Raw genomic sequence first — 13,907 nt, 5'->3', positions numbered from 1 at the left:
ATATGTATTTACATTTTAAGTGACATAAGCAATTATAGTGTAGATCAATTATGTTTTACAAAAATAAGTTGCAGATTAAATATCATAATCATGTTAATCACTGTAATGAGCTTCTCCATAAATTGCACATGATATTTATTAATTTGCTGGTTATTTTATCTTGCTTTTTTATGTTATGCCACAATCCAAAATTATATCAACTTGAAACTGCATTTTCATGTAAAAAATTACTTTGGACATTTCTTTAAAAAATCTATTTATTTAAATATTTTCAAAATTACATTTCATTTAGTTGTTTAAGTTTGCATATTGCACAGATGTAACAAATTTCATACGTTACTCAGCTGATCATTTTTGGTTGCCAGAACGCGCTTTGTTAGTCTGTCAGGAAGGTTTTCCTTAATTAAAAATAAAGTTCGCTTTCAGGTTCTTCCTGCAACTTTTTAGGAAAGTTAGTTTTTGGCTCTGTAAAAAATATGTTACTGAGAACGTTACCAGTTTTTTAATATTTGGATGCCAAAAGGAACCCAATGGTAACCAAGTGAAAATAAGGGGTACATTCTGTTTACTGGACTGGGAATATAATGATAGTTAGCGGTCAGATAATAACGTCCTGATAGTGGTGCTGTAGCTAATTAACACATTTTTAACTTTAAAATGGTTGCCTGTTCATGCCTTATGTGGATGCCATAAGCAGGGGTGGACTTAGAGATTTGGGGCCCTAAGCAATTGTATGTACTGGGTCCCATTAAAACTCAAAACATTCTATTTCTCTGTACATATTCCTCTGTAGATTAGTTTTTATTATAATTTTTTTAATAAACTGTGCCCATTGGCACTGAACATATTGGACCAGTTACCGAAGATGCAACAACAAAAATGCATAGCACTGTCATTTTTCCTCCGTATAGTAACCAAATATTCTTTTATTTGAACAGGCCCTTTCTTAACAAGCTCACAATTGTTCCACTATTCATGCCCCCTGTGGTTTTGAAAATAAGTAATAACATTAAAATCTTAATTTTTATTGACAGATTTTTACAACATATGATAGAAAATTTATAAAAGAGCTAGAGCTATATGATTACTATAGGCTTCTTGACATTGGTCGAAGCCTCCTTATTCCCTGGGGCCCTAAGCGGCTGCTTACTTCGTTTATTGGTTAGGTTCGCCCCTGGCCATTAGCAATTAGTTTTAGGTGATGTTTGAAGTAAAAAACATTTTAGAAAAGTCAACAAGATACAGCATTTGTAACACATTTTACTTTGGAAAAATATGAGTCAGGTAACTAGAAAAACTTGTAGGGCAGGACTTCATTTTATCAGGAATTGATTAAATTGTGAAAAATAGGTGTGCCGTACCAGAGTGCAACCAGATCTTAATGTTTTCATTAACACAACCAGACTGACTTCCTTAAAGTTTCTGCTCTCACAACTACATTTTCGGGAGAAGCTCTACTTTGTAAACTGAATCACAGTTAACAACTAGTTGGCACTTACGTCATATTGTGCAGAAGCTATTCTGCTATTTACTTTATCTCTATGGTTAAAGGTGTTATTCATTGCTTTTTGCAAGAATAATCTATTCGTACAAATAGTATTTGAGCTGCCTTAGTAGGCTGGTAGGCTGATATATGAACAGCTTCATGTCATTTGTATATATATATATATATAGTATCTGTTGTAAAATCACTCAAAGAATGAGTAAAAAGACCTTTTAAAAGTACTTAAGAGTGAGTATTACGCTGTAAAAAGCTGATGCATTTACATGGAGTTTGAGGATGTGTGTAAACGTAACATTCTGCAGTACATTTAGTTGTTGCCCGTCAGGCAAACAACGTCATAAGATGTTACTATTAGGCTCGATTTAGTTTGTGATGTCAGGTGACCAAAATTCAATGTCTAGCCAACATCTAAGGACAATGTTATTTTGATGTCAAATAACGACTTTGTCACACCTGGGCTCTCTCAGAAAGGCAAAGGATCACAAGAGTTTAAAACAGATGGTGTTAGAAAGTGACAAAAATCCAACGTTGAGCCAACATCTTAATCCAACATCTTTTAAATGTCAAATACTGATGTTTATTCATCAATTATGGCAACCAAAATCCAACATCTACACAACAACAAGCTGTAACATCATTAGATGTTGATATTTGGTTGATTTTTAGGTTGGACGTCGGCCTGATGCTGAGTTCTGACGTCAGCCTGATTTCCTTTCCAAACAAAATGCAACATCCCCACGATGTTGGGGTGCAACGTCAATCTGAGGTCATGTTGATATCTTGTGCCTGCTGGGTGTTTAAAGCCATTTCGATCATCATACAGTAAACAACCGTCATCTTGTCATCAGTGACATGCATCTAAACAGTCTTTAGGTCAATGCGTGTACGATTTTGGACATTTTCTTGGACACTTTTAATGGTTGCAAACAGTTTGTTGTAATTATAAATCAGCCATGTCTTGAGGTAGTTCATTATGATGCAATTTACCTTTAATGTGCGATCTGACAGGAATCACAGGACTGAATCTTTTAATCCTCATAGACAAGAAATAATAAAGCAATGACTGCAGGTTGAAGGAAAGTAGTGGAGTAAAAGTACCAATACTGCAGTAAAATGTACTCAAGCAAAAGTAAAAGTACACATTTTTAAAACTACTCAGTAAATTACTATTCCTGAGAAAAACTACTCAATTACAGTAATTTGAGTCATTGTAATTTTTTACTTTACGTCACTGGTGGTTTGACAGTAGACTACTATCCTAGCAAGACTAGTTGTAAACCTTGAGTTTCATTGACCACTGGTAACATTTAAAAGGTCAAATCAAAAGGTCACATGTAGTGATGTCATAAAGCAAAGTGCTTTCACATTTGTCAATAACAGCTCCTATCACTAATGAGGAACTGTCTGGGACTATCTACAAGTAGGGCGGTGCTTGGGTTTTTCCTTCTGACAAGAGAATAAAAACATTAGATGTTTCCACGGTGCTTTCCTTTGTGTTTTCCTCAAATTGGTGTTATGGATGTTTCATGAACTGACAAGCACCTACCACCCACACTTGACACCTACATAGAGCACCGAGCACCTGTATGTAGAAAACACCATGAACAAATCAGTTCCTGTGCCAAATGAGGGGATTGTTATTTTGATCTCAGACAAAGGAAGTTTTACAGGGAAATGACAAATTGTGATGTATTGTGATGGGAATGGGCCGTCTGTAACAAGTGCATACATGTTACGTGCGGCTGTAAGTTCCAGGACTTTTATGCTGTGAAGAATGGCTCTCCCACACATTCATTGGCAGTGATGCTTTGCAGCCTCAGTGCAGCAGTTCGCACCACACATGTGCATCCGAGTGTTTTTGTGAAGTAACCATGGAAACAGCAGGGATTTTACCAGTATGCCGGTGCATTAAGAGAGTATTATGCTTGATGTGAAATCACTGGGCTGACAAGCCGCTTGCTTTGCTTCAGTGTTATTAGGATATATTGTAAATGATGACATGCCTTTTTTATTTAAGGTAAATGATGATGATGGATAGACAAGTTCTGCCTTTTTTGCTGAGCTGCTTTTTTTTCCTGGAGTGATAAATTTAGATTTTTTTTCTTAAAGTCCACATGCAATCAAAATTGACAGTGTTTATTTTGCAAGGACACATTGGTATTCTTTAGGTGAACTATTAATCTGTGCTAGTTAATTGGTAATTTCCAAACAAATTCGGATCATTTGTTTGTTGATATCAGTTTAACAGGCTCCTCTTACTTTTAGTTTGCTATGAGACGCTGACTACGTTTACATGGACATATGTAATCAAATTATGTACCTTAATCTGAATAAGACAATAGTATGATTAAGGTCTTTACATGAGTTGCTTTATTTTTAAATGATTATTTATGTGCTGTTTGCTTTTTTTTTTAAACTACAACAAAGCTACAACAAAATATAGAAGAGAAGAAAAAAAATACAATTCAATACAATACAATAATAATACATATAAAATACAATACATAAAAACACTAACCTATGACAGGACAAGAGAACACAGAGGGAAAAATGCATATAAAAGCAAAATATAATTTAGCTGGTCAGGTAATGCATGAATAAAAGCAATTATAAAGTAACATTATTCTTGTATTACCAGAAAAATGCATGATCCTGACAATAGTTTTATTGGCAAATAATAGATTGGGCACATTATTAAAAACATTATAGCTTATGAATAGTGAATATCGATTACACTTAATCTTTAATTGCTATGTTATTGACAGGGGTCATTAGTTTGCATTAATGTGTTCCAATAACTGTCCCCATGTTTTATCAAATATCTTAAATTTGTCATTATTGATATATCTCAACCTCGCTAAAACAAGCATGTTTACGATATCTCTACCCCACATACCAAATTTAGGTACATTTGTCCACATTCTCAAAATCACCCTTTTGATAATTACCATATCAAATAACATTGCTTGTCTTTCATATTGATTAAACATCTCTAAGTTACTAAATATCCCAAGAACAGTTATAAGTGGACATGATTCAAGATCTTTTTGGAGGGCTTTAGAAAAAAATACAAATATATTTTCACAATATTCTTGTAATTTAGGACACAACTATATCAAGTGGGTTAGGAATCCTTCTGCTGCTTTACACCATGAGTTGCTTTTTGAATGTTCCTATCATGATCCCGTTTTACATGTTACAGCACATACAGTAATATGATAAACGTCATCATGCTATCACATTTCCTCAGGAGTTTCATGTAATTTCTGGTGTTTCATTTTTAATTTGTGAACTTTAACTGCTGTTTGGCACTTTCACTTTCATTCAGGAACATTCCACCCTGTGATAAGCAAGATATTGGATGCGAGTATGAACTGCTGATAGAGTGTTGTTTTAAAGGAATTCGATACCGCATGCTGTTTGGTCATTTCACGATGCAGGTATCTGGAGTTTTTCCCTGACTCAGTAGGTGCAGAGAATAGTGTAAAACCACCGTGTGTGTATAAACTACCCTATCGCAAAATGCGGCGAAAAGTCCTACATGACGGTAATAGTTTGATTAAGGTGTTTGCATGTTTGAACTGCACTTCAATAACAATAATGCAACTAAAACTGGCATACTCCACATGTCTCAATCTGATTCTGTTTAGTGTATCGGATTGTAATTAAAATGAAAATATTGGTGTCCATGTAAACATACTCAATGATATAACATTGACAGTAGGCATTACATCAACATACTAAACTAAAAGTCTCAGCAACTTCCAGTTTACACAGACTTTATTCGATAATTTTGTCTTGTTTTTGAGTAGTTATCTATCTATCTTGATAACCAACACCAATATTTTCTATTCATTTACCCGAGAAACAAAATGGCCTAGATATTTGTTTTAAAATCTATCAAAGATAAGTGGATTTATGCTAAATCAAGAAAAATGTCTTAAAATAAGAGTCAATTTGACAGGAAAATGTATTTATTTTTAAGCACTTTTATTGGAAGGATCCCAATAAAAAATTGGCAGAATCCCATTTAAAGGGAGCGTTTTTACCCAAAAAAATAAAATAATATAATAATAATAATATAATCACACATTTTTTGTTCAAAACATGCTTAAATTTTGTTAAGAACTTTAAAAAAATAATAATGAAGAAGTTAGGTAGCCGTTGACTTCCATAGCATGTTTCAAATTTTTTGGATGTTAGTGGCTCATAGTTTCCAACACTCTTTCAAAAGATCTACTTTTGTGTATGACAGAATAAAGACACTTGGGCTGGAACCATTTGAACGTGAGTAAATGTTCATTTTTCGATGAACTACTTTTTTTAAAATGGGCCTAATGTGATTTTTAAAAAATGTAATAGTCCATTTTTCTATAGAACAGTGTGTGAACAGCTTGTAACAAAACAAAAATGACCTTCCCTTGCTTCTGTGAAAGCCTGTACTGATTTCTGTGAAAGATTCTTGATGTTTTTACTGTGAAAATCAAAAGGATGTGATGTTTATTTATGGTCTTGAGAGCTTCTCGATTGTTCAAGATATAGCAGAAGTTGTTTTTCTGTACTGTAACATCATGGCTTCATACAAAATCACAAGATCAAATTAAACTATTCTCGCATAGCTCTACTGTAGTATGTGATTTCAATTATAATTTCTTATCAAACTAATGGTTGTAATCAAACCAATCAATCACTGCAGCGAATTTCATTTATCCTTTTGATATTTGGCATCAGTTTATCAGAAAGTGTAGATATTCTCTTTGACTCATTGGATGGAAACCGTGCTTTCATTGCAAATTATGTAATATTGTTTTGTGCATAAAAAAAAGTCATCATGAGTTTTATTTTCATTTCTGAAACCATTCTTTATTGATCTGTTACATATATAATGCCAGCCGGTTTTGTTCATTGGCTGCCTGTGAACAATGTCTACTTTGACTTTTGCCAACATCACATTAAAATGGAGCATTAATTGTTGAGACAAAACATTTATTCCAGCACAACTTATGCACTTTCACAAGAGGCTGTTCATTTTTTTATGTTAATTTTCTATATATATTTTTTTATCTGGGATTGAGTTTTGCATTGAAACACACTTGTCTTGACTGTAAAAGTGACCTGAATCATTGCATTAATGATTTCAAATCAAGTCCACTCAAGAAGTGCTTCATTTCTTTTCAAAGCATGCTGCATGTGATCTATTGCTAACCTCTTAAGTGCTGCCATGACTTTCTTTCATTTGGTGTCGCTTTGATTTTTGGTGATTTTAAACTAATTATATTGAATTTCAGCTTTATATAGAGCAAATCAGAGAGATTTCAGTTTTGTGTCGCAGACTGAGACATTTGGCCTCAGTCTCAACCTGTTTTACTTCCTTTTTTATATGAAGGGGATGCCTTGCTTCTAGATTAGACTGGCCTTTTTTCTTTACAGTTTGTCATTTTTCAGGAAATTTTGCAAAAGTGCCACTAATCCTGGATTAGACAACAATGGACTTGCAATTTGTCTCATCTAGTGTTTTGGTCCATAGAGTGACTGTGGATTATGGGCTAAAGGAAGTCCACTGATCCAGGGTCAAGAGGTAATATGTTGAAAGAAGACACTGCTTACATATCAGTCCTAGTGCAGTTCATCAGTGTTAAGACAAACAGAGCAGCTGTTGACCCTTGAGCGACTGTAGATAGACGCACTTTGTAGATGCTTCTAGATTTTGCATTATGTCTTTACAAGTTGAAATATTAATTTGGTGACCTTATAATATTATGTAAAAACAATTTTTATGTGAACTGGATCACATTGCTTAGATTGCTTAGACTGGCTTTTCTTTGGGAGAAACGCTTAATACTTCACTACCTGCAACTCATTTGTGTTATGACCACATGTGCTTGGTTGTGTACTACATCGATAAAGTGTTCAGTCTTTTAAAAACATTACTGTAAAACATTGAGCCACTAAACATTGTTCTTATGACGTTTTCCTATGAGGAATGACTTCCAAATACTTAAAATATAGTCTGTGTTAATAAATGCAAGGCTTTTTGTGAAATTCAGGCATAACACTATATGGCAACGCTTCAGACACCAGTTTTATAGCCTACATAATCAATCTGTCAGATTCTGAAGTGCATTACAGTTTTAAAGAAAATTATAAATGATAAATGATCTAAAGTAAAACAAATACATTTATAGATATGACACATAAATGTATAATTTTACTCACCTGGGAAATGGAGGCCACATGAATAGTTTGTGAACACTATAAAGTGCACACAGCATGCCATATCATCTGATAATTGTAGGCAATATCAAAAAGCAGTTGACTATGTAAAGCCACATAAAAGAAAACAAAATAGGATGTATATGCTGAGTTCAGCGAATAATCAGCCGGAATCAGCTGAGGTGAAGTGACGGCGACCAGCTAGACCTAGCTGCCACTCAAGTGGCACCTTAATTATGCAGACTTAATATAACTTAATATAAAGGAAACGGATGAGTTTTAAAAAAAATTCACCCCTCTCACAGTTGTCGTGAAGGGTAATATTTGCTATATGAACCAAAATCGTTCTTTGTACCAGGCTGTAAACACCTTTTTTCTGCTATAAATTTGGCCATTTTAACAGTAGGGTCAATAGAAATTTGCTCTAATTAAGCCAGGACTAGTGGTATCTCGATGAATTGCAGTTTCAGTTACTTCCGTATTTACATCACGAGGGAGAGCGGGAGGTTGCCGCTTGTTTTTTTTTTTTATATATCTCATCGGTAGGGCTATATAAAATATAATCAATGTAAAATATAATCAATGTACATTCAAGATTGCAACTTTCTCATAATGCTTTTCATATTAAAATTTCATATTTCTGTCTTCATACCTATAACGGCGTGCATAATATTGCACACTTATAAATTATGATACAGTATTACCATAACCAATGTATTTTGTTTCACCACAAAATATAATTTCCATATAATATCGAATCGGGATTAAATTTGTCAATAACAATGATTAACTCAGGACTTTTTACAGAATATTGTAGAATCTAAGAGCCAATCACACAGCAGAAGTGTGCAACAACGAGTATCTAAAAGTGTGTTGATTTTAGAGATGTACCGAATTTTCGGGCACGGAAAATTTATCAGCCAAAAGTAAGTTATGCTATTTACTTGACCCTCTAAATTTTGTGGCTTCAGTCATTGTTGGGATACTCTTTTAAATCTGAAAGCATTAACCACTGATATCGAAAAATATATCGCTATCGGTCAATATGGAAAATAATTACCGAGATTGCACTTTTGCCATATTGCCCAGCACTACACAAAATAAACAATAGAGCCTAATACAAATGGATAGACTTTTTAGTTTGTCTCTACAATACATGTCATCAAATTGCCCAACCTATGTCAAGACCAGGATCCTTTTGTTAGCTATATTTGAAGACATCACATCCTTAAAACAACTTTATCTGTGGAATGTGCTTGGACACCTGATGATGAGTGTGCAATGACTTGTAATGTGTAATGGGGTGATTTTGTAGGGCGCATTGAACCGAGATTAGCAAGTTGATCATTACATAACTTTGTTTACCTTTAGCCTTCCAGTTGTGAGCCAGAGGCAAGAGGAGTTCTGTTGGCTGGCGTGTCAGAACAAAGTTAAAGAGGGCAGGGCAAGAGCAGTGGAACAGCCACGAGATTCGTTAGTGGTTGTGATTTTCCTTCACTCTTGCTTCCGGGCTTTAGTGGCTTGCTGAAATGTTTTTGCAGTTCTTATACTGTGTGTACTTGTGAAAACCACATTCACAGCAGAAAAACAGTTATTAACAATGGCTTTAGTGAATATTTAAGTTTTTAGCAGTTAAATATATTTGACATAAAAAAATAACTATGTCATAAATGTGTCCAATAAAGTGATACATAATAAGCTATGGATAAAGATATAATATTGCCTAAATTAAATAATGAAAGTGAAATTAACATTTCTTGATAAATGGTCATATTTAATAAATGTAATTTTATATATAGCAGTAGCAGTGTGATATGGCTGTATATCGACACTGGTGGAAGGCATGCGTTGACATGAGGTCACAGACCCGAGTTCCTTACTGTCCCACCAGTAATGAAATACAGCCTCATTGTACTGCTACTTGTGTGATATTGTGTTTATACAACAGTCATAAGTATAATTGTGTAGATAAAAAAAAATCAAACACGCTCGTTTTTTTGCTCGTTCAGACTACTTATTTTAAATGAGCTGAAACAACACAATTCTTGAGATTTCATTAGGATAACTTAATTTTTTATATTCAATCCACATTAATTTGTCAAAAGGGTTAAGTTAACTTAATCAATTTGTGTTGCGACAACATGAATTGTGTCGAACCCTGCATTTTTTACAGTGTACAATTACTGTATATCGTATAAAAGAGAGATCAGCTTTTATGTTTTGATGAGCTGTACTTTGAAAATACACAGATCTTTTTTCCTCTAAGGACTTATTATACGGTTTCTGTCGCCATCTTGTGGATGGACAACTTCAACCGCCTGCTCTACTCAGGCTGATGTCAGGTTAACGGATGCCGGCTTGCTGTATCTCAGAAATGATAAATATTTAAAATACGCACTCCCCTTATAAATAAAATGCATAGATGCAATCTAAACAACTACATTCTCAGCTAAAAAGCCTCAAAAATACATTGTGTTGTCCAACAGCTGCAAAATCTGTCAAACTGTTGTGAGTTTTTTGATCTGCTGTCACTATATGTGGGTGGAGTAATACACATAAAAATAAAAAATAATATATTGCTTAATTAAGTGAAATTGGAGGACTATTTTATTAATGACATGACAAGATTAAAAGAAAAAATATATATTAAGCTTTATATTAAAGTATTATATTGTTTAATTAAAATTAAGTTAAATTAAATTAAAAGTAATAATAAAATTTTTTAAATAATTTTAATAATGAAATGTAAAAGATAAATGGGCTATATATATAAAATATAAATATAAATTTATATTTAACAAATAATGAATATAATATCTATCACCTGTTTGGAAGTCAGACTTTAATGCCGATGTGATTATGATTGACTAAAGGGATTTGGCTCATTGGAGTTCTTAATTCTGTAATCGGCCTAGCAAATTAAACAAGTTATCTGTTTCTTGCCATAGTTTCACTCAAGTAATATAGCTGCTGTGTTGCTTTATGGCCTCACTGGTGTCGAATGCAATGTTTAAATGGATAGAAACTCGTCATCTTACAAGGGCCAAATGGACTCCTCATATTTCTCCTTGTCTGCTGCTTTTCACATCACATCAACTGACGATTCTGGACCGTGTGCTCTCTGTGTTGCCAGTCAGCATCATGAGCTCATTCTCCTGTGGTTCCACAGTGATGGCAATTTCAGCTCTGATGATTTTCTCAAGTTCTGGAATCACATGCACAAAGACTTCTCCACTTATTAGATCTGAGTTGCTTTCCATCAGAAGGTAAACAGAGATGTAGACAGTCTCTGGTCTGAGGCCTGCCTGTATAAAGACCACCCTGTGTTCAATGTGCCGCTTTCCTGTGGGTCGAAGCTGTCCTGAGGGTGTTTTAAAGAATCTGTAGCAAGTGTGGAGAAAGAAATAAATGCATAGAGGGATTGAGAAAAAAGAGAGAGAAGTGCAACCGGAGACTTTGTGTTTGTGTAGGAGGAATGCTGGCATTTTTTTCCCTTTTGAAAAGAGTGAGGGATTAGAGTGGAATGGCTGCCCACTCACTGGCCTCCCTTTGCAGGGCTTTACATAACATCATGAGGAAAAGCGAGATATTTCTCTCTCTCTCTCTCTTTCGTTCTGAGTCTGTCACCCTCTCCCCCTCCTCCTCCTTCATCCTTAATGGCTGCGCCCACTCATATTGTGCTTATCCACGCACCTGGGCAGCTCTGCTGGAGAGAAGCTGATGTCCACCCAGACTTTGTGCATTTTAATATGTTGGTTGCATTGTACGAGAGTTTATGTGTATGGAGGGGGTGTTAATGTACAGCAGGGTCTTCTTAAGTGCTTTTGTTATTGTGTTTAATATTTGACTCATGCATATAGGTAACTTTTTTGATAACTCAGCGGCCATTATGCAAATAGAGCTCAACGTTGATTCCAGTACAGTTTGGCTTTGGCTAACAATGCCATTTTCTAATAAGCATCATTGCAGTTTTGTGTTTGGTAGATGCTTTTATGCAAAGTAGCTTTTGTTTGGATTTTAGGGCTAATATTGAAATTAAAATGGTGCTCGAAAAATCACTTTTGGACTTTTTCAATAAATGGCTGCTTTGGCAAACAGTTTCAGACTAAAGCTTGATTTTAGTAAGTTTTGAAAAAAAAAAGATGGTACTTTGATTTTGCTTGTGTCAATGTGAACATACCGTCTAGCCTGGACAAGGGATGATTACCATTTTCTGTGGTTTGGAAATGTCACGGTTTTAAAAACGCCAAACGTTTCTGCTATATCGTTTCTAAGGTATATGTAAGTTTTTTTTTATTTATGTTTTTTTCTTTAGTTATTTCAAACAACAGTATCTCCAGCAGAAAAGATATCCAACAATGATATTTTAAATTGTAAAGAAATCTGTGTTTTTGAAACAAATGAGGACAGCAGAAGTCAATGATTTATTTGAGTTATTTAGCCTGACAAATTTACTGCTCCAAAACAATATAAATGTTTCTCAAAATAAAATATATTGTGTTCAAAGAGGAATTTTTTTTTTTTTTTTTTTTTTTACTTAGACATTTAAATAGAAAATGTTTTAGAGCAGTAATCACAATGAAAAAAACTGGTATGTTTTTATCCAAGGTTATCATACCGACAGAATCTTAGACCGGCCCATGCCTAAGCTCAATATCATTTATACCCGTGGCAAATTTTGACCTAAAGTTACTTTTACTCAACCAGCAAGTTCTCCCATAAGATAATAAGATGATGTACATAATGAAAGGCAAAATTATGGAAAAAATATGTTTCTCAGCTTTTATTTACATTTGAACAAAAACTTTGAAGCTGCTGAATAGCCTTAACATTTGTGGATCAAAACCTTTCATATATAAATTGTACATGGTTTTTATGGTATCTTTTGCTGTGATCCCAAATAGGTCTGACTGAACACCATTGTCAATATTAATAAAAAAAGATTCATGTAGTTTCTGTAAAAATAAAAAAGCATGTAAGAATGTCGCCAGAGGGGCTTTTAGGTTTCTTTTCTTGTGCATCTAAGCCACTAGCTCCCATATCTGAAATATTTTTTATTACAGGGGGTAATGTATTCATCCAACATCACAATTTGTAATGTTGCAATGTGTATTTGAATAATGGTAATTTCCTTTACTTGAAAGCTCAGATTTGATTATCATAGTTTTTTTTGTTTATAGAGGTTTACTCTATCATTATTTTCGACACCATACAGTTGTTGATCTACCTTTATCATTGCACACACTTTTTAACATTTTATTTACCAAGTTTAAGAGTCCCTTTAACACATATGTTTATTTTATTATAAAGAGATGAGATATTTTTGTTTAAATATTTTTGTTTTTGACTATTAAAACAATTTGCCTTAGTAATGTTGGTAAGTTAAATAACAAAAAATACTGTTATTTCTAAATGTACCGTTTAAAAAATATTCAATTATTCCAAATCAAATTATATGAAATGTGATTTGTGATCATTTTTTTGCAATATCGCCCAGCCCTAATAGCAAATTTGGAATAGATAATGGTGACATTTGCTAATTTGGTGACTTGTTAATTGTTACACTTACTAAACGATTAAAACAATACCTTTAAAACATCTAGGAGATAATAATAAGTAAAATAAATATATATAAATAAAAATAAATAAGTAAACAAAATGACAAAGTAAAAAAAGTGAATTAATCTAAATCAAAAGTAATCTAAAAGTAATCCAAAATTAGTAAGAATGCATTACCTAAATAAAGTAATAGAGTTTAATGTTTCTATTATTTTTATATTGTAATTTGTAAAACTTTGTAATTGAAGTGACAGACTGCTTTTCCAGTTCTGGGGGAAACCTTTTTAGAGTTCACCTTCTTGGAGTAAATAGCTTTGCATAGTGCACTTTGAGATTGGCTTTCTGGCAAACGATGTATGTCGTGACAACTAGGAATTTATTGAAGAAACATTTTTTTCTTTTTTTTCTTTTTAGCTTAATAGTTGTTTCTGGATGTTCTTTTCTCCATTTTCTGGCATGGATATTTGTGAGAGTATGTTGGATCCTCTTAGCACAAATGCTCCAGTGTGAAGGAGCTTCTCTCAGACTCAGCACCGGTTCACATGGCAACTGCTGCTCTCCGAAGAGCCGGAGGTGTAGGAAGATGAGCTAAATGGAAAACAGGAATAAGTGGAAAGCAAGCCTAAGAAAT

At 33.8% G+C, this 13,907-nt stretch overlaps 1 protein-coding gene across 4 annotated transcripts in view; it reads left to right on the top strand.

The window, feature by feature from the left end:
- rapgefl1 (Rap guanine nucleotide exchange factor (GEF)-like 1) overlaps positions 1-13,907 on the top strand; it is a 77,896-nt gene that overhangs the window by 1,600 nt on the left and 62,389 nt on the right. The gene's annotated exons all lie outside the window — the stretch shown is intronic.

Source organism: Danio rerio, chromosome 3, assembly GCF_049306965.1.
Source record: "Danio rerio strain Tuebingen ecotype United States chromosome 3, GRCz12tu, whole genome shotgun sequence".
Lineage (NCBI taxonomy): Eukaryota > Metazoa > Chordata > Actinopteri > Cypriniformes > Danionidae > Danio > Danio rerio.
This window is presented reverse-complemented; position numbering and strand designations above follow the sequence as displayed.